Source organism: Balaenoptera musculus, chromosome 14 (assembly GCF_009873245.2).
Source record: "Balaenoptera musculus isolate JJ_BM4_2016_0621 chromosome 14, mBalMus1.pri.v3, whole genome shotgun sequence".
NCBI classification, from domain to species: Eukaryota; Metazoa; Chordata; class Mammalia; order Artiodactyla; family Balaenopteridae; genus Balaenoptera; species Balaenoptera musculus.
Window position 1 is genome coordinate 77,950,871 of NC_045798.1, and position 20,981 is coordinate 77,971,851.

Here is a 20,981-nt window from a genome sequence, read left to right on the forward strand (position 1 = left end):
GAAATATAATTCATAAAATGGAACAGGAATCAGATTGAGTTTAGGATTCTCTTTGTCTCTGCCAGAAGACAGAGCAATACTTTTAGGTTCTGAGAGAAAAAAAATTATGAAACGAAAATATGTACCAGTAGAAACTGTTATTCAAGCGTGATGGTAAAGGCATGACTAGGGACCCTAAGTTTAGTACCTGCAAACTTTAGCCTAAAAGAATATCTGCTCTACTCCAAAAAAATTTAAAAGATGAATTGGAGAAGAAAATGTGGGATATGAGGAGTGATGCCAACAAAGGAACAAAAAAAGAATAAAACATTATTTAAGCCTAAATTAGAATTGACAAATTAAGATTCAGATGATCTCAACATGAGAGGTGGGAGATGGTGGGATGAGGAGTGAGGAGGGAACTAGAGGCATAGGAATAAAACCTCTTGTTATAGTTCAGGGGACGGTGGGGAGAATAGATGATCCCTACATGTTAATAGGAAATTATGTTCAGTATTTGTGTTAAACCTAAGGATGACCAGTTGCAGAACTAGGATAGGCTGCATAACTGCCAAAACATGAGGTGGCAAAAAGAATGAAAAACACTTGATCAACTCAAAGAAATGTGAAAAAAGAAGAAAAGACAAGAAAGCATGGCAATACATAAAACAAGATGGCAAATAAGTCCAAATATGACTAGTCCCAAGAAATGTGAATGAGTTAAATTGGACAGTAAAGACATACTGAATTAAAAATACAAATATTTATTTATAGGCTATTTATAGGAGACAATAATAACAATAATAAGATTAAAATAAAGGTAGAGAAAAAGAGATACTAGAGAAATATTAACAGGAGGGAAGTGAGAATAGGAACAATATCAGATAAACACCTAATCAAAGTCTAAAACAATAATAGGGATTAAAGATAAATGTTTCACTTTGATAAAAGATGCCATTTATCAAAAACAAAAAATGATATCACTTAAGAGTATAATTTCTAAATACAAATAGATACAAATAAAGGAAGAAATTGAAAAATCAACAAAAATAGTGAATAACTTTAATACATTTTTTTCTACATAGCAATTCAAGTAGGAAAAAAAGCTACTCACAGGAAAATGTAAAACTTTTAATGCACTTATTAGAAAACAAGAAACAATTAAAACACTAATTAAGATATTCCCCCCGGAAGTTTAAAAAGAGAACAATACACTTAAGCCCCTGTAAAGGTGAAAAGAGTGAAAATAAAGGCAGAGATTTAAAAAAATGGAAGACAAAAGCTTAAAAAAGGAATTCGAGGTATGATAAAAAGAAAGACTATAAAGACATTAACGAACAATCTAGGAATAAGAAGTGACATGTTATTTTGGGTTTGTGAAGGTTTATCTTTAGAGGAAATTCCTAGGAGCAAAACTGCTGGGACAAAATGCTATTATTGCCTATGTGACTTTGTTAGCTATTGCTGAATTCATAGCATAACGGCTATACCATAGCACTCCAATTAGCAATGTGTGTAGGTGCTTGTTTCCTTATAAACATGCCCACAGAATGCTGTAAAACCTTTGGATTTTTGCCAAACAGATAGACAAGAAAAGATATATTAGTATAGATTTAATTTGGGTATCTCTTGTTTTGAATGAACTTGAGCTTGTTATCATATGTTAAGTCTTTTTTTATCTTTTCCTGTGTAATATCTATTCATATTTTTTGACTGTATTTATGTAGGTTTTTTTCCCCTTGATGTTGTCAACTTAAAAAAAAAAAGCACAACGTGAGGGTTGTGAGTTAAGTTTCATCTGGGGCAAAATGAGGACTGTAGCCTGGGAGACAGCAACTCAGATAGCTCTGAGAAACGGCTCCAAAGAGGCAGGGGTGAAGGCCAGTATATACGTGATTTTGGTGAAGGCAGCCCATATTTTTTGCAGAAGGTTTCTGCTAGTCATGAGGAGCAGTCATCACCATGAAGGATTTTAGTGTTTTTCTGGAAATGAGGAGATACAAGAATTGGGCTCATAAAATTGGCTCCTGAAAATATCTAACTATCTGAAGACCTGTTCTGCCAGTTTTTCCCAGAGCAGAGCGCCTCATTTCTGCTCTCCACCCTGAACTCCTGGCAGGGGGTGTTGAAGGTCAGCAGCAGCAGCAGCAGATGATTTAATCCTCGTAGAGGCAGATGGCAAGTGCCCATGGCGAGTGCCAGTTTGTAGCTGACAATGTTTAAGAGCTCCTTATGAGTTAGGAAAATTAACTCTTCACGTTAGAATTAGCAAAAACTATTTCTTGGGTTGTCATTTCTCTTTGACATTACTTATCATATCTATTTTTCCTTTGGCCAAAAAAAAAAAAAAAACCCAAAAACTAAATTAAAATTTTTTCATAAGCTGAATTGATCAATCTTTTCCTTCATTGCTTCAGGCTTGCCCCACATCCAGGCTGTAAAAGAATTTACCCATTTTTCCCCCCCATTACCTATAAGATTTCAGTTTAAAAAATTTAGATGTCTGGTCCAAATGGAATTTGTTCTGGCGTAGGAGGTGAAGTATGGATCCAATTTTTATCTTTTTCCAAATGGCTATCCAGTTGTTCCAATACCAGAATTTGAGGTACCACATTTATTAGACATTAAATTTCTGTATGTGCTTCCTTCTTTTTATGAACTTTTTGCCCTGTTCCATTGGTCTGTCTACCCATGTGCCAGCATCACAATATTTTAATTATAGAGATTTTATTGCTTTCCTTTTCAAAGTTTTTCTACGTATTCTTATTTGCTTATTTTTTCATATGAACTTTAGAATCGTTTTGTCGTGCTGTTTACTATTTTTTCTCTTTTGAATTTTTCCTTATGGTATTTAGGAAAGTTTGTATTTTTTTGTTTTAGATGTTGCTTTTTATCATTACATAATGACATTACACTTTTTAACTTGCTTAGGTTTTTATTATTTTTAAATGATATCTTCTGACTCTCATCTATTACCGGGGCAATAACCAATGGACTTATTTGACCTTCTCATTTTTTTCTAGCATCTTCTCCCACATTTTGAGTCGTGTTATTTCTGCTTTGGTGGAACATATGAAACTTAGAGTATTTACATGTTACTTTTCCACCCTTATCCCCGAATTTGTTTTAGTCCTAGAGCTACAATAAAATATATTCATGCTTACTACTACCAGCTTTTTGCTGAATCTTCCCCAATCATTTTTGCTGTTTTTGGATGAAGCTTATCCTCTGGTAAATATCTCAAGAAGGGCTAACAAATATAATATTCTTGAAACCCTTGACTGTTTAACACTGTTTCCCTATGGTCTTCTTTAAAAAATTAATTTATTTTTTTTTAATTGGGTTGTAGTTGTTTACAACGTTGTGTTAGTTTCTGCTGTACAGCAAAGTGAATCAGTCATACGTATACATATATCCCCTCTTTTTTGAATTTCCTTCCCATTTAGGTCACCACAGAGCATTGAGTAGAGTTCCCTGTGCTATACAGCAGGTTCTCATTAGTTATCTATTCTATACATATTAGTTTATATATGTCAATCCCAATCTCCCAATTCATCCCACCCCCCCTTTCCCTCCTTGGTGTCCACATGCTTGTTCTTTACCTCTGTGTCTCTATTTCTGCCTTGCAAACAGGTCCATCTGTACCATTTTTCTAGATTGTAGAGACGTGGATGGACCTAGAGACTGTCAAACAGAGTCTGACGTAAGTCAGAAAGAGAAAAACAAATATCGTATAATCTCTGTGGTCTTGATTCATAAAAGGGAACTTGCTGGGATATAAGATTTTTGGTTTGGATTTACTTTGAGTTTCTTTAAATATTGTTCCACTGATTTGTATGTTGCTCTCAAATCTGATGTCAACCTGATTTTCTTTACTTTATAACGAGTTGATTCACACCACCACCCCCCCTCCCCCCGGACCCTGCACACCCTCGGGAGATGGATGTTAAAGACTAATCCTTTTTCTAAAATACGCCTTAGACTTGGTTGTTCAGGGTCAATTTCCCAGGTACACTGTAGGCCCTTTCAATATGTAGATTCAGGATTTATTTTAATTTGGAACGCTTTCTTGGATGATAGTTCTAAATATTATTTCTCCTCCACTGTTTTATTTTTGTGTTTAGAGACTATACATATTTAGACTTGCTTGGTTTCTATTTCTAACCCAATCTCTCTGTTCCTTTGACTCCTTCTTTACTTTGTTTTCCTGCTCTAGGCTATTTTTATTTCTCTTCTCTATGTTCCTTATTGTACTTTCTCCTATAGACGACTTGTTATTTCATCTGATTACTGAGATGATTTTATTTCTATACTTTCTTGGGTTCAGACAGATCTCCTGACACATCTTCCTTTTTGTTATTGTTGCTGTTGATTTCTATTCTGAGTTTTTGACATGATGATTTGTAGCATTCATCGTGTTTACAATTGCTTTACAAATGATATTTATTTTGTAAGGTAGCTTTATGTTGTAGCTTTTTTTTTTTTTTTTTTTTTTTGCCTCGTGGTTGATTTCTTGGAGAATATTTTCATCAGCTGAAAAGTTTTTGATTTTCACTCTTTTCTTCTTAAAGTAGTTTTACATATTTGTTGAGCACCTTTTTCTGTTCATATTAAAATGTGTAGGATTTTGGACTAAAAATGACAGGTAACTTTGCAAAGGCAATTTGGGTTCCTCACTGCTTTTTGGTTCAAGGGTGCCCTCTTCAGTTGGTTAAGTTCAGCTTTTAAAACAAATGGTGCCTTATTGCTAGACTTGTTGATCTGAGCTATGTGCACAGAGATTTGAAATTATTCTGAGGAACGGTTTCCACCAGAGGAATAAACATTGGTAAAGAGAGACCAAGCCATTATTCAGAGACTTTATGATCATTTTTTATGGAAAATCTAAGTGAATTAGCTGACAATTTACCTAATAAGAAAGTTCTTTAAGATGTTCAGCTAGATATCCAAAATTAAAAACAAAACAAAAAAAACCAGTAATAACTATTGGCAAGTTCAATGTTTTATTTAATTCATAAAACTCAATTCTATTTGAGATTTTTCTTATTACTTATTTGTTTATTTATAGTATGCATCTCCCTAATAGAATGTGAATTTAATGATAGAAGGGATCTTTTATGTTTTATTCATTGATGTACATCAGTACCGAAACCAGTATGTGTCACAGAGAAGATGCTCAAAAATATGTGTTGAATAAATGAATGAATGGAAAAACCAAAGAGCTTCTTCACAAGCATATCAAAACAATAAATATCTATGAATAAATCTAACAAGAAATGTGTTTTTGTGATGAATAACACAATATGGAAATATTATTTTTAATATTTTATATAAAAATATAGCTCAATGAATTATCAAAAAGTGAACATCCATTAAACCACCACTCAGGTAAAGAAACAAAATATTATCATCACCTAATCCCTCCTTGTGTCTCTTTCCAATGATTATTTCCTTCATCCTCCTTAAAATATAACTAGTATGTTGACTTGTATCACCATAATTTAGTTTTGCCTTCTTTGGAATTTTATCTATGTAGAATCAGAGTATGTATTCTTTTGCATTTGGATTTTCTTGTTTAATGCTGTTGGTGAAATTCATCCATTTGTTATCTGCAGCTTTATTTCATTCATTGTCATTGCTATGCAGTATTTCAGTATGTGAATGTACCATCCTTTACTTTATATGGTTGTACATGCCTCTTGGTACCCGTGAGCACATACTTCCGTTGGGTGTACACCTGAGGTGGAATTGCTGGTCATAGGGTATGTGTATATTTAACTTTAATAATGTTTTTTGAATAATGAAAGCTTTTAACTTTTATGTAGCCAATTTATTAATCTTTACCATTAATGTAAATACTTTTGTTGTGTTTCATGTAGTTCCGCAATTCACTTAGAATTGATGTTTTGTATATGGTATGAGGCAGTAGTTAAGACTTATTTTTACCCCATACGATCATCCAACTGACTCAGCATCAAGATTTATTTTTACCACATACGATCATCCAGCTGACTCAGCATCATTTATTGAAAACTCAGCTCTTTCCCCACTGCTCTGCAGCAACGTTTTTTAAAAAAGTCAAGTGTGCACATATAAGTAGACACTTTTCTGGGCCTTTGTTCTGGCCTACCCTTTGCCAAAACAACACTTAATTATTTAATGGCAAGTCTTGCCATCTGATAGAACAGGTCTTACCTCCTCCTCCTTCAGGAATATTTTGCCTATTCTTGGTCCTCTGCTATTTCATATAAATTTGGAATCAGCTGGTCAATTTTTTGAAAATGAAACCTCTTGGGATTTCATTTGAGATTGTAATAATCCATTTTGGAAGAACTGACATCTTTAGAATACTGAGTCTTCCAAACCATGAATAAAATACATCCTGCTGTTTGCTTAGATCTTCTTAATGTTCCTATATTACGTTTGATCTTTTTCTACATACAGCCTAGCACATCTTTCATTTTTAATAAGTTTGAGATGCTTTTTGATATTCTTTTAAATTGTACATTTAAGAAATTTTCAATTTCTAACTGTATGTTGCTAGTACATTAAAATATTTGATTTTTTTGACTACTGACCTTGCATTCAGCAATTTTGCTAAACTCACTTTTTAATTCTTATAAAGTATGTGTTGATTCCTTTGTGAATGATAATTTTGTTTTTTCATTTTGAGTGTCTTGAAACTTTTAATTAACTAATGAATTAATCAATCAATTGCCTTATTGCACTTGCTAGGATCTTTGGTTCAGTTTTGAATGGAAATAGTAAGAGTGGGCATACTTGTTCTGTTTTTGATCACAAACAGAATGCTGGTTTTCTCTCTCTCTCTTTCTGCATTTCTTTCTACGTATAAACTCCAGTGAAGAACATGTAAGATAAGCATGTTTCTTGCTCAATATGTAAAGATGCCAATGTCTGCTGCATTTACGTGCCAGTTCTGAAGAGTCCCCATCTAAATTCCCAGAGGGTTTTTCGTAGGCCTTTCCCCATTTTCAAATCAACTCAGTCATACCTGGCCCACTGGAGAAAATACTCCCACGACATCCTACTCTTTTTTAAAAATTTTATTTATTTATTTATTATTATTCTTATTATTCTTTTGGCTGTGTTGGGTCTTCGTTTCTGTGCAAGGGCTTTCTCTAGTTGCGGCAAGCGGGGGCCACTCTTCATCGCGGTGCGCGGGCCTCTCACTGTCGCGGCCTCTCTTGTTGCGGAGCACAGGCTCCAGACGCGCAGGCTCAGTAGTTGTGGCTCACGGGCCCAGTTGCTCCACGGCATGTGGGATCTTCCCAGACCAGGGCTCGAACCCGTGTCCCCTGCATTGGCAGGCGGATTCTCAACCACTGTGCCACCAGGGAAGCCCCATCCTTCTCTTTATATCAATCCATTATTTCACCAAGGCTTCAATATCTTCATCTGCTCACATCATATGCCAGTCAACCCGAGCAGCCATTGAAAGCTCACTAGCCGTTTAAGGGCTCAGAGCAGCAAGATATTTAGGAGAGAGAGATATGCAGTGGTGTGAAAAAGTTTACATTAAAACAAGAAAAATGGATATTCAATGTGATTGCAACTGTATAATATATATTATATTATGTATTAATATAATATAAATTATATCATAATATTATAGTTATATATAATTTATATACAATAGTATAGAAATTATATATAATACATATGTAGACAAAGATTAGAGGGGAATAGTCAAAAATGAAATAATATATATCGATAGAGTAAGAAATGACTTATTTCTCACCTTTAAAAATTCATTTAATGCTACTGAGTTTTCATACATACACAGATAATTTAAATAGAGAAATATAAGACAAGTGCCTGGTATATAAAGATAACAGCTGAGTGAAATGAAATTTCTATTTTCATTTGTTACTCAAACTAATGATTTCTGACTGATATACATTAGCGTTACACTGTTTCAAATTTTTATTGATAATCATGCCATTTTTCCCTCCTTTTTTTTCTTAATAGATTATAGATAAAATAACTCCCAAGAAATTAATAGAATGGACTAGCCCAGGGCATATGGAAGAAAGGCATATGAACTTGCACTTGCCGCGCTTTGCAGTGGAGGCTAGTTGCGACCTGGAGGCCGTCCTGACAGCCATGGGGATGGAGGACGCCTTCAGCCAGCAGAAAGCTGACTATGATCCGGGAACGTCCTCACGCTCCGGGTCGCATGCCCACAAGTTCCTGCACAGGCCCTTCTTGGTGGTAACCGAGGAAGGTTCGGAGGCTGCAGCTGCCACCAGTGTGGGCTTAGCTGTCACATCTGCGCCAGATTATGAAAATTTTCACTGCAATCACCCTTTCCTGTTCCTCATCAGGCACAATGAGTCCAACAGTGTCCTCTTCTTTGGCCGATTTTCTTCTCCTTAGGACAGTCAATGCCCTGGCATAAAACAACCACTACCACCGGTGTTAGAGCATTAATAAGATTACGGAAATAGACCATTCTCTTAAAAATCCTTTTACTTGAATTCCAAGTTTACCATCAAAATCAATGATTAATGACTGTAATAGTGTGTGTATTTATAATGTTCCTTGCAACTGAAATGTTCTTTTGTTTGTGACATGCATATAGTAAGTCAAATCAAGGCTCCTTAATACTCTTCCATTGATTTCTTCTGAAAGTAAATCAGTGTCTTGTAGTTTTGTGCACTAATGGAGAGAAACAGTCTCTTCAACAAAGACTATGGGCTCGTGATTTTGAGACTCCCACCAGTTCTAATATTTTGGTAGATTATAATACAGGAGTAAAAGAAAACAAAAATTTACTCAATTCATGTCTTACTTTTTTCTTTCTCAGCAAATAGTGTGGCAAACTGAACATAAAAAAGAGAATTTAGAAACACATTAGCAAAACATAAAAACTCAAAAGCCAAAGCAAAATAAAATAAAACAATAAACCAGGCAGAGAGGATTCCCATATTTTCGTCCTCTGTTCTAACAGTAGATTATCCATTGTCAGTTTCATAAGCATTTTGATGTTGTGAAATAAATGTGATCATAAAATAAATTGCACTCATTTTAAGCCTAGAACTTGATGAGTTTTGATAAATGTGTACACTCGTGAAAACACCATCACACCCAAGATACGGAACATATGTGTCATCCTCCAAGGTTCCCTTGTTCAGCTTCCCAGTCAATTGCCCCTGTACAACTCCTGCCCAGGCAACTGCTGATGTGCCTTCAATCACTACAGGGTAGATTTGTCCTTTCTAGAGTTTCATTCAAATGGATTCATGTAGTGTGTCCTTTTTCTGTGTCTAGCTTCTTTTGCTCAGCACTGCGTTTTTGAGACTCGTTGAAGCAGTTGGGATATCAGTAGTTGGTTACTTTCTACTGACAAACAGTATTGCATCATCTGGATAAACCACATTTTGTTTACCCATTTACCCACTGATGGGCATTTTTGTTGCTTCCAGTGTTTGGCAACTATGCATAATGCTATTACGCACATTTGTGTATATAAGTCTTCGTGTGAACATGTACTTTCCTTTCTCTTGGGTAGATACCTAGGAGTGAAATGGCTGGGTCTTATGGTGAGTACATGTTTAAACAAACTGCTTAGGTGTTCTCCCAAGTGCTTGTACCGTTTCCTACTCCTACAAGCAATGTATGAACGGTCCAGTTGCTCTGCATACTCACCAGTAGGTGGTGTGGCCAGTCTTCTTCATTATAGCCATTCTAGTGCATGTGAGGGTGGTATCTCATTGTGGCTTTAATTTATGCATTTCCCTTATGACTAATGATGTTGGGCATGTTTTCATGTGCATATTGGCCCTATGTATATCTTCTTTTGTGAAGTGTCTGTTCAAATCTTTTGCCCATTTTTATTAGATTGTTTATTTTCTTATTATTGAGGTATAATTATTTATAATATATTCTGAATAAAAGTTCTCTGTCAGATATATGGATTACATTTTATTGATGGTGTCATTGAAAGCTGTTTTAAATTTTAAAGGGGTCCAGTTCATTAAATTTTTTCTTTTATGGTTTCTTTTTTTTTTTCTTATTTAAGAAATCTTTGCCTATCTTAAAGGCACATTCAATTGTTCCAGCATCACTTGTTGAATAGACTATTTTTACCCCCAATGAATTAATTGCCTTGAAAACTTTGTGACATGTATGTGTGTTGGATCTGTTTCTAGATCCTGTCTTCTTCCAATGATCTATGTTTCTGTCACATGTCACTACCTCTCCATCCCTGATAATGGCCCTTGTCCTGAAGTTTAATTTGTCTAATAATAATATAACCACTTAAGCTTTCTTATGGCTAGTGTTCACATGCTATGTCTTTTTCTATCCTTTCAGTTAACCTATTTGTGTCCTTATATTTAAAGTGAGGTTTTTTGTTTGTTTGTTTGTTTTTAAGTAGACATCATAGACTGAGATGTTGTGGTCTACATACCATTTTGCCTCCATGGTAAAATGGACACCCCACCAAAAAAAAAAAAAAAAAAAAAATTGGTTGGACATTGAGATGAATGATTCCACACCTGCACCAAGAAGGTATGAAGAGATTTATTACTCATGTAATGAGGCTTTCTGGGGAGCACATGGCAGTGTCCCTGGCTGCCAAGAGCCAGGAGGGCTTTTACTGTGGTTGAGTTGGGCTTGGGTAAGGGTTCCTGTGCATGGTAAGGGCTTGCTTGGTTTGCACTTCCTGCAGGTACCAGGGGAGGGAGCCGAAGGCTTTCCTCACCAGCTGGCTCAGCCATAGGTTAGAGGGAAAGAAAAAGGGGTGGGACTTGAACACTGTGAGCAGTCAAATATCAAAAATGAATAGGACTCTTTATTATACTGGCTCCTGCTTTTTTGATGTAGTCTGACAGTTTCTATCCTTTTAAGAGTGTTTGGACCATTGGGGTTTGCTGTAATTATCTTGTGTTTGGGTTTAAATCTACCGCATTGCCATTTGTTTTCTGCTTTTCTCATTTGTTTGTTCTTCTACTTTCCTTCCTTCCCTGACTTCTTTCTGATTATTTTTAGCCTTCCATTTCATCTCCACTACTGACTTCCTAGTGGTTGCTTTAGAGTTAATACTATCCATATTTAGCCCCTCATAGGCTATCTTAAGGAAATACTGTACCATTTAATTTTTAATATGACAACTTTACAATAGTGTACTTCTACTTCTCCTGTCCTTTGTGCTATTGTAATTATAGATTTGAGTTCTACATTTCTTATAAAACCCACAATAGATTGCTATTCTTTTTGCAATTAAACAGTTAATTATCTTTTAAAGATGAGCAAAAATGTCTTTTATATTTACCCCCAATTTCCCATGTTGGTCACTCTTCATTCCTTTGTGTAAATCTAAGTCTCTATTTGGTATCATTTTCCTACCACCTGATAAAGTTTTGTGAGGCAATTCAAGCAACTCCTTGACGAGAAGTATGGAGGTGATCTGACTCCTAGGGGCACGTGTGATGGACCCATGGGGTCACACAATTGGACTTTTCCTACCTTGCTTGAGACTCTGTATTCCCAAGTAGAAACATAAAAGAGAAAGCAGGCATAATTTTTAAACCTGTGATGTTCAATAGTGTAGTCACCAGCCATGTGAGGCTACGTTACATTTAGATTAATTAAAGTGAAAAATTCAGCTTCTGTATTAGTTATCTGTTGGTGCATAAAAAATTATACCAAAATGTGGCAGCTAAAAACAATAAGCATTTCTGATCTCACATTTCCTGTGGGTCAGGAATATGGGCAGAGCTTAGCATCAGGTGCTTAGAAGAAAACAGAAACTCCTCTTTTCTGTTACCAAACACAAGTTTGTGTACCCCATGCAGAGTGAGGCCAAACAAACTGAAAGTATGGAGTTTGGAGCAGAGAAAGGTTTAGTGCAGGATAAGCAAGGAGAATGGATGGCTTGTGCTAAAAAAAACCCTGAACTCCCTGAAGGTTTTCAGGGAGTTTTTTTTTTTTTTTTTTTTTTTAGGGAGAAGTTTTTATAGGCAAAATTTGGGGCGAGAGCTGCAGTGTGTGTGACTTTCTTTGGATTGGTTGGTTGTGAGGTAAAAGGACAGCACTCTAGAAAAATTTTGCTCAGCCAGAAGGAAGTTACCATCCTACACCTGGGTGGAGGGCCTTAGTTCCTGCAAAAGAACTCAAAGATATTGTTATGTATATTCCTTGAGGAGGCACCAGGATCCTGCTTTAATCCTGCACTCTAGTTTCTTAATTGTTCCTCCTTTGTTTCTGCATTCCCTCGCTTCCCTGATTAACAACTGTTTGAATCTGCCCTTTGGTATTCAGGAAGGTCTAGGAGGCTGAAGTCTTTTTCCTGCAAATAAGGCATGGAAAGAAAGGCTTTTGTGCCCAGGAGAGCTCCACACATTTCTACTTGGTTTCACTTCCAAGTTACAATTACTGCACACATTTTTTAGCTCCCATGGCAGGCTTCTGGTGGGACAAAGCATACTCTTCATCATGGTGGAATGTGTTGGGGAAATATAATTAAAAGTAAAATCCTCCTCCAACCCAGAAATTCTTTCCACAAAGAGAAAACACTTTTATTATTAAGTAAGCATTAAACCAGGCAATTCGGTAAGAAATTGCAAAGGCGGATACTGTTATACAACCAAACAGATACAGCACATTACCTACATATTCTCAGACAATAAACAATAACAAGTGTTCAAGTAAGAGACTTCACAGCACCATTTGTCACACAGAGTTCATCCTAGATTCTCCTGGTAATTAGGGTGACCACCTGGGTTAGCTAATTGCTTTTAACCAGAGGAAAATCAAACTTCTCCTATCTTTAGGATGGGAGGTAATTTTGCAGCTTGGCCCTTTAATTTCAGTGCCTACCCTTCTACAGAAGCTGGGAGGTAGGGCTGCTATCTCCCCTGAAGTTTCCATTTCAAACATGTCTCCCAGGTCCTGGAAAAAAGACATTCCTCTCCCATAAAGCTAACAAAAGGCTTATTTAGTCTTCAAAAGGATATATATATATATATTTCAAAGGGGAGAAAGTGCTTAGAATTACAAATTTCCTAAAGTAGATGCTGTGAGGAAAAGGAAGGGAGGGGAATCTCTTCTTTCATTTTCAAAGGGAAGAATTAAGCCTCTTATTTTTAATTTGTATTTGTCCTTACAATTGCTACATTGACCTTGTGTTTTTTCATTTAATGTTAAGGCAGTTACCCACAATCTGATTATCACAGCTGTCATATCTTACTCAAAAATTTATGTAAAATAATGTGGTCATTAATATACTTTCACTTCTCTCTTTAAACCCATTGCACTGTTTTCTTTATCATTGTTTTTACTGTCTTGAGCTAGAACTACCAGATGTTTGGAAATAATAGTCACCAAAACCACTTATTAGAATTACAGAGTATGGAAAATAGTGAACCTTTGTAGACAATAGGATAATTGCAGAGCATTCTGCTTTGTTTAATATGCGTCATGGCTTATTCCAACAGCAGTGGTTTATGTTGTACTCTGTGTTCCTAGCCAGTGGATAAGTCTATTAATGCAAATTGATATTGCTCTAAAAGCCATAGTAAGGTCACACTAGATCTTTTAATATCTTTAATCTTAGTTATTTTAAATTGGGTCTGTGATAGTTCCTACATTTGTATCATCTTGGAGTCTGGTTCTGTTGATTGCTTTGTCTCTCTGCACAGTGGGTTCTTTTCTTCTTTGTGTATGTTTGTGAGTGTGTGTGTCTCACAGATTATTATTGCATATCAAATTTTGTGTGTGGTACAGCAGAGACTGAGGGAAATAGCCTTTATGCTTAGCATGACTCTTTTTTTGCCATATAATTAGCATGGGGTATGGAGTCATTCTAGATAGGATCTGAGCTGAGTCTGCATTTTGTTGTTGCAATGGTTGCCTTCAGTGCTGCCCTGGCTTTCCATTCCTGTGGGGTTACTCTGTGTTTGGGGTGGAGGCCTGAATGCTGGAAGGTTTCCCTGGGGGTCTGCACCGCTGCTATGGGAGTGACAAGGTTTGCTGCCCTGTCTCAGAGGTTAATGACGTCTGTTTCTTGGGGGAGAAGAATCAAGTGGGGCTTTAGTCCTTTTTGCAGTGGCAGCCCCTTCCTTCTCCACTGAGTGTGCCCTGTCCCCAGTCTTTCCCTTGAACACCCAGTGAACCTCTGGAGAGAAGACTCAGTGGGTATAAACTCCCTGCGTGGCTGCGGCTCTGAGGGTCTGTACCCTCACGCTTGTCTGGGGCCCTGCCTTCCCCCGTGTCCGCCCCAGACATGTCAGTGTTTGCATCTGTCTCTCCTTGGGGGCATAGTAAGTCCTCTACATATGAATGAGTTCCGTTTGAGAGCGTGTTCGTTAAGTCCAATTTGTAAGTCCAACGAAGTTAGCCTAGGTACCCAACTAACACAGTCAGCTATGTAGCACTGTACTATAATAGGTTTATAATACTTTTCACACAAATAATACATTAAAAAAACACATAAAATAAAGAAAACGTTTTAAATCTTATGATACAGTACCTTGAAAAGTACAGTAGTACAGTACAACAGCTGGCATCCAGGGGCTGGCACCGAGTGAACAGGCAGGGAGAGTTACTGGCTGGAGGAGGGAGAGGAGGTGGGAGATGGTAGAGCTGAAGGACCATCAGCAATAGGAGACGGAGGGCAAGCTGCAATTTCCCTCACGCCTGAATGCATGTTTGCATCTTTGAAAGTTCTCGACTTGAAGGTTCCTATGTAGGGCACTTACTGCACTTGTTTTTTCCTTAGATTTCAGGCTGGGTAGTTGTCTTGCACCTGTGGCTTTCTGATGAGTTCAAGCATTTGTGTGTTATCCAGACTCTCCCATTAGAGGAGCGGCTCTCTTTCCAGCTTTCTCCATCACAGCAGAAGCTGGAAGGTGGCGTGGTTCCTGGGGTGACCCGCCGCTTCTGTGCTCCTGGGTCAGATCAGGCCCAGGAAGCTTCCAGCTGCTGACCCGGTGTGCCCCGGCCCTATGACTGCTGTGGTGATGGCTCCCAGAGAAGGCCTGCTGTTTTCTGTGTTAAGGGGGTATTTTTGCCGAGACTTTCTGAAATCTGCTGTTGCTAAAGCCCTCTCATCCTTCTTCTTGATTTTCTCTTATTTCCTCCAGGGCTTCCTGCTCAACCCCAGTTGCTTTCACCTTTGGCAGCCTTTACATGAATTATGAGTCCCCAAATTCTACCAACTTTATTGAAAAAGGAATCTACAGAACGACCTTAGATTAATTAAGTAGTTTTTGCTTACTACAATCTGCAAAAGAGAAGAGAAAAGATACTGATATACAGAGCCATCTTTTATGCTGGAAATCCCATTTTAATTTTTTCGTTTTCTGCATTGGCCCAGCAAGTTTCTCGTTTACAACTTGAGCTGTGAACTTAAGCAACAGAAGACGTTTCCAGGGATAACTAGCCATAAATTTACAGTACGTTTCCCTCTATATATGAATACATTGACACTCTGGATGTGAAATATGTAAATCAGACACTTCTGGATTGGAGTCAAGTGCAACTCTCCTCCTGGAAGCATTTTTTTCCTGCCCCTCCCTAACTATCTCACACAATCCAGTCCTCCCAGAGTGCCTGCTGAAGCTTTTTCATACTGTTAACTCTATCGTATTGATATGTTCTGTTCAAATGAGTCTCCACTGCTAACTGGAGTCATCTTTGCACGCTCAGCATGTAGAGCAATGTCTGGGAATACAAGTGCTCAAGAATCTGGTCAGTTCCTGGTCCCTGCACATCTTTTTTTCCAAATTGTATCTCAAAGCTCTTAATTTTTATTTTTATTTATATATATATATATATTTTGGCTGTGTTGGGTCTTCGTTTCTGTGCGAGGGCTTTCTCTAGTTGCGGCAAGCGGGGGCCACTCTTCATTGCGGTGCGCGGGCCTCTCACTGTCGCGGCCTCTCTTGTTGCAGAGCACAGGCTCCAGACGCGCAGGCTCAGTAGTTGTGGCTCACGGGCCCAGTTGCTCCGCGGCATGTGGGATCTTCCCAGACCAGGGCTCGAACCCGTGTCCCCTGCATTGGCAGGTGGATTCTCAACCGCTGCGCCACCAGGGAAGCCCCCCTGCACATCTTATATCCAATGTTCTAGCTACCAATTTATTGGAGGAGCAAGGAGACAGCACCCAATGGAAACTTAGTAGCATCAACATATATACACTACCAAAAGTAAAATAGTTGGCTGGTGGGAAGCAGCAGCATAGCACAGGGAGATCAGCTCGGTGCTTTGCGATGACTTAGAGGGGTGGGATAGGGAGGGTGGGAGGGAGACTCAACAGGGAGGGGATATGGGGACATGTGTATGCGTGTGACTGATTCTCTTTGTTGTGCAACAGAAACTAACACGGTATTGTGAAGCAATTATATGCCAATAAAGATCTATTAAAAAAAAAAGAATATAATTGCCCTAAAGAAAATGGAAGTGTTTAACTCCCATGTAATCTGTTAGGTATGAATCACAGGGTAATCAGCCCTGGGCCTGTTGATGATGACCAAAGGTGAGTGGATCGGGGAATGGATACACCCAGACCCGTGCAGTCAATGCTTTTGGAGGATAACAGATCAGTGGGCAATATAACATGTAAAACTGAATTGATCAAATAGTGAAGGGAAAGAAAGTAAATGAAGAACACCAGACCCGGAGTCAGGAAGTTAGAGTTTCTATCCCAGCTCTGCCCTGACTTAACTGTGACCTCAGAGAAGGTAGTTAATGTCTCTGGAATTTTGGGTTTTTTATTGCTTAAATGAAGAGCATTGTATAAATGATCTCTAATATCACTTCTAACATTATATTTGGTGAGTACTTCTAATGAAATGATCCACTAACTAATTACATGGAAAATAATTAATCCAGGGAATTAAGGTCAACCACTTTAGCAATAAAAACAAATTTTGTTCATGTCCATTTCTAAATCCTCCTCTTATGTGGCAACTTTAGGGTCAGACAAACTGAATAAATATCTGGGCTTTGGGAAGAGCTATAGGGCCTTGGGTAGTTTTGTTCATCTCTCTAACCTTCAGTCTCTTCATTTAAAAAAATGGGTTTTATAAGAGTTTCTATTTTATTGAGTTGTTTGAGGATAAACAGACTCCGTGCTTATTAAAGGATCTGGAACATGGTATGCCTCCAACTGATATTTGCTGCTCTTTTCTTCGTCTTTGACATCAGCACGACCACCATCACCACCATCATCACCATCATCACCAACAGCAGCACCCTCTAACTTTGCTTAGAAACCAAATCATAGCCACCATATTAGAATCTGAGCTGTCATTGATCAGTTCTAAAACATTAGTGAATTTCAGGTACAGAGGCATTCCTCTCTCTGCTTGATTTGTATCTCCAAGTCAGTATTTGCAAGTGAGTGATCCAGGACAACAATGTGTGTATTAAACCAATGGAGGGTGTTCAAAAGTTCTGGCTCATGACGCTTACATGGATAAATCCCTTGGGTTTTGAAAATATTCACATGTGATCCATTATTTGTGACGCATTCTGCATCTCCAAGCAGTTTTTATCTCATTGCCACACCCAAAGCCTGTCCCTGCAGGAGGTGTTGGTAGAATAACCAGTTCTAAAATTGACATATGTCCAAGCTGCCTTTCTATGCCCCTATCTGAGAGTCAGCAGAAGGTCCCAGGACCTCTGAGCACTTATTTAACCACCGCTTCTTCATCTATATGATAGGAATACTGGCATATAATTAAATGTGGTTAAATGTATACAAATAAATTGAGGATCAGACAAAAGTTGGTAAGAAGGGGGTTGTTTTTAAAAACATATTTAGTTAAGAACTGTTTTTCACTCAAATACTTCTAGAGGCAACAATAACCATGTGTGTTTTGTATAATTCTCTTCTTCTCCCTCCTTCCCTGTCTATTTTATGAGGCAGAATTTATATAAAGCAAAAGTGACACACTGGGGGGTGTACCCATCAGTGACTTTTCACAAAAGTAAGCATCCATGTAGCCACTGCTCAGTCAGATTACAGAGCATTCATCTCAACTAGAAATGTCCCTTGGACTCTTTTGCAATCAATTTCCTCCCTGATTCCAGCCCTGGGAAAGCACTAATCAGCTCTCTGTCAGGTTGGACTCCACACATGTAGAATTATGCAATGGGGACGCTTTCTGTTCAGCTTCTCTCCCACAGCGCAGTGTTGGGAAGTTTCATCTGTGGCTCTGCAAGAATCAGTATTTTCTTCCTTTTTATGGCTGAGTCCTATTTCATTGTTTACCCATTTACTCTCTGAGGCCAAATTGAGTTTTTTCCAGTTTTGGGCCATTATTAATAAAGCTGCTTTGAACATATGTACACAAGTACTTTTGTAAACACCTGTTTTCAGTTCTCTTGGGTGGATATCAAGGAGTGGCACTGCTGTATCATATGTTGAGTAAACGTTTAATTTTTATAAGAAATTACTAAACTGATTTCAGAAGTGGTTACACCTTCTTGTATTCCCACCAGCAGTGTATGAGAGTTTTCGTTGCTTCACATTCTCTCCAAAATTTGATATGGCCAGTTCTTTACTTTAATAGATGTGAAATGGTACCCTGTGGGGAGGAACTTTGATAGCAGGAAAACATCCATTCAGTATAAAACTTTTAATTCAGTCATCTATTTATTTTGTATCAATATGGCCTCATTGTATTCTGTTTAATTCAATGCATTATAATCTATTACTTTAAAAATAAAGATACAGGTGTTGAATTTCCCTTCAATTTCTCTTACATGTGGCCACTAGGCAAGGCAGTAGGTTCTCTGCCTTCTAGTTGGCCTAGAATATAGGCAAAGCTTTTCAGATCTCATAGATAGATGTCTACCATGCCCTCTACCTGATATGATTCAAATGCCTATGAGCCTTTGTCTTACTTTTTTGCATTTATAAAGTTCCTTTGGAAAACCCAACTAAAATAACAAGCAGTTGAAAGGTGTGGTCTAAAGGCATTCTAACCAACAATTCTTCAAACGCCCCCCCCCTCCAAAAAAATCTAAACAACTCTATACCAGTTTCAAGTTCATTGAATCATTAGAAATTAATTCAGACACGTGATGGCACTCTGATCTTATTTATTACCTACAATTTTCCACTTTAAAGTACAGGAAAAATCCCAGGTCCTGGGCCAAATTTTGATCCTCTCATACTTCTCAGAAACTCATTCCCATCATTTCTTTGCTTCAACCCCATTAAGTACCCCAATGCTTCTCTGTTCATCGAGGCAACGGCTCCCTGCCTTGTCTTCCCTTCCCACCCGTTCACTGCATCGCTTACTCATGTGACCCACTCTCTGGCCAGTCTGTCAGTTCCCTTGACCACGTCTCACACTTAATGGTGAAACAACTACTTTCTTTGCTGTGTTCCTGGGTTGCTGAGTTTGGCTGAGGAAAATTTTAACTTTGCTCACATCCTCCAAAATTCATGGTTTATGAAATCAGCTGGGATTAAGTACTGACTGGGAAGGATTTGGAATGAGTACAGTCCCCTAAGAAAAGCTATGTTTAGAAAATAAAAATTGTCCATACCTGACCTTTATATATTGATGTACTTCAAGGTCAGTTCTAGGCCCTCCTTTCTTATCACTTTCCACCCTCTCCCTAGGGTCTCATTCCTGCCTTTAGCTATCCGTTTAAAACAAAACAAAACAAAACAAAATTTTAGGATTACTGAATAAATATGGTAAACTTTTTTTTCTTATTTTCTTTTTTTTTTTTGTGGCTGCGTGGCATGCAGGGTCTTATTGCCCTGACCAGGGATCAAACCCATTCCCCCTGCAGTGGAAGCACGGAGTCCTAACCACTGGACCACCAGGGAATTCCCCCTGGGACTGGGAAATTTTCTGTTGAGCATGTAGGGGAGAACAAATTATTTCACTATTTTTTTTTTTAAGCAACAAAAGTCTCAGGAAGAGCTTTTACATCCTCCCCCTTAACTGCCAAAAGCATTTAGATAGGGGGCCAATCCCAGGAAGAGAGCTATAGTCAGAGTCAAGTACAATGAATATGAGTCAGGTATGGTAGACGGGGGTGGGAGGTGAGGGGGACGCTTAGCAAGGCCCTTTTGATCAAAGCCTTCTCTGTGTTCCATTGTCTGTGCATAGCATGGCAAACGTTTGTGTACTAAACATTTGTTTTTTCCCCATCTTCCTGTAAATCTTTTCCTCCCCTTTGAAGTCCCAGCCCCCTACATGCTTTTCCTTCTCTCAGATGCCATATAAGCCTCAATTGACTAATTTGTCCTCGAGTCTCATTTTTCCTATGGGGTCCCCATATGTATGTAATTATATTGGATTTTCTCCTGCTAAGCTGTCTCTGTCAATTTAATTCTTAGAACAGCCAGAAGAACATAAAGGGTAGAGGAAAGTTTTTTCCTTCTCCAACAAGCACAACAAATTTCAAGCTCCAGATCGTATCCTGCATATGAGCTCAAGACTCATGGATTCAAGTGCTTACTAGACAACTCCATTTGGATGTCTCAAAAGGAATTTTACAAAGTGCAAACTTAAGCCGAGGATCATCTCTTCTCTCCAAAATGAAATCTTCTTCCATCCAACCAGCTGGTTAGGCCAGAAACTTCATCATAGGTCTTGGGTTCTATCTCTCGTTTCTGCCATATATAACGTGCTACCAAAATTCTATGAATTTTAGTTCCTAAACAATTATCACACGTAACTATTTGTGAGGGAGGAAGAAACTTTTTTCTACCATACATGGGAGAGACCCAGGAAGACTGAGAAACTTGCCAAAATGGCCCCAAACCTCACATTAAATACCATCTTCAGAGAAGACAAAAGAGGATGTTGGGTGTAGTGGTTTGGGACTTCAAAAACGCAACTGACAAGGAGATGGAAAAGCAAATGTTTCGTAACATGTTTGCTGGGCCAGGCGGAGACTATGGGGCACAGAGGGGACTGATCTCCAGGCCCTGCCGAGGTTCCCCACCACTTCTCGCCCATATTCTCTGCAGGTATCTCTGGTGATAGCTCTCTTGTGGGAACAGG

The 20,981-nt window shown here is 38.1% G+C and overlaps 1 long non-coding RNA gene across 2 annotated transcripts; it reads left to right on the top strand.

The window, feature by feature from the left end:
• The first annotated feature begins 7,895 nt into the window (after positions 1–7,895).
• Positions 7,896–15,831, top strand: LOC118879952. 2 transcript variants are annotated; one of them, XR_005016193.1, is made up of 3 exons: positions 7,896–9,542; positions 10,376–10,512; positions 15,087–15,831. It is a non-coding gene; the product is annotated as an uncharacterized LOC118879952 (long non-coding RNA). The 2 variants fall into 2 exon arrangements; XR_005016194.1 differs by having other exon boundaries at positions 10,379–10,512.
• Positions 15,832–20,981: the final 5,150 nt, after the last annotated feature.